The sequence below is a fragment of the Nicotiana tomentosiformis genome, chromosome 12 (genome assembly GCF_000390325.3).
Source record: "Nicotiana tomentosiformis chromosome 12, ASM39032v3, whole genome shotgun sequence".
NCBI lineage: Eukaryota > Viridiplantae > Streptophyta > Magnoliopsida > Solanales > Solanaceae > Nicotiana > Nicotiana tomentosiformis.
In genome coordinates this window covers 70,752,678-70,753,670 of record NC_090823.1, presented here as the reverse complement: position 1 = coordinate 70,753,670, position 993 = coordinate 70,752,678, and the positions used below count along the sequence as shown (strand labels likewise).

At 42.7% G+C, this 993-nt stretch overlaps 1 non-coding gene across 1 annotated transcript; it reads right to left on the bottom strand.

Moving 5' to 3' along the window:
• Positions 1–443: 443 nt before the first annotated feature.
• LOC117273952 (small nucleolar RNA R71) lies at positions 444–548 on the bottom strand. Its single transcript, XR_004503987.1, has one exon. It is a non-coding gene; the product is annotated as a small nucleolar RNA R71 (small nucleolar RNA).
• Positions 549–993: the final 445 nt, after the last annotated feature.

Below are 993 nucleotides of genomic sequence, written 5' to 3'. Positions count from 1 at the left end.
GGAGGTTGACAGAAGCAAGGTACACAGATAATCTTCATGCACTTGTTCAACTACCTATGGACATGGTAGATGAGAAACATATGGATGTTCAGGAGGTGGCGATGCCTAGGAATGCTAATGTCACCTCCAGCAGTGTGAAGCCCAGAATCGATGGGTACTTTCAGTTGAAACAGAGTACGATCCAGCTGCTACATGCAAATAGACAATCTATGGTTCGTCCACATTAAGATCCATAGCACCACATTTTGAATTTCTTGGAGATTAGTGATACTTATGTCACTTATGGAGTCACTCTAGACTATGTGAGGCTCACACTGTTTTCATTCTCTCTGTTGGGCGAAGCGAAGACATGGTTGAAGGCAGAGCCGGCTAACTCTATTACATCATGGAATGATCTTGCTAGAAAATCTTCGGCACGATTCTTCCCCTCAAGTAAAACTAAGAAGATCAGAAGTGAAATAGTCGCCTTTAAACAGAAGGCGGGCGAGTCCTTATATTCAACTCGGGAGAGGTTCAAGGGGCTGCTGCGAGATTGCCCTCATCACAATCAAACAAATGAGGTGCTGGCTCATATCTTCATAGAAGGGCTACACCTAGAGACCAAGATTGTGGTAGATGTTGCAGCACATGGTCAAGTGTTGGAGAAAAGCTTTGATGTGATTTTTCCATTGTTGAATAAATTCTCCAAAAGTAATCATGATTGGCAAGGAGCAGTGGGCACACATATATTTCAAAAATCTGTAGGGTTCCTTGAGTTAGATGTTGTTTCTCCATTATCAGCACAGGTTGCCACATTGGCTAACCAAGTTAATAAGATTACCCTGGTTATCAATAAGCAGCAAGCTCAGCCAATGCAGAAGGTTCAGGCATTTTGTGAAGTATGCGTAGAGCATAACACGAGAGATCTATGCCCCGCAAATCTAGTATTTGTGTGTTTCCTGGGTAATGCAAATCGAGGCTAGACAAATCAATATGGAAACACCTACAATCCAA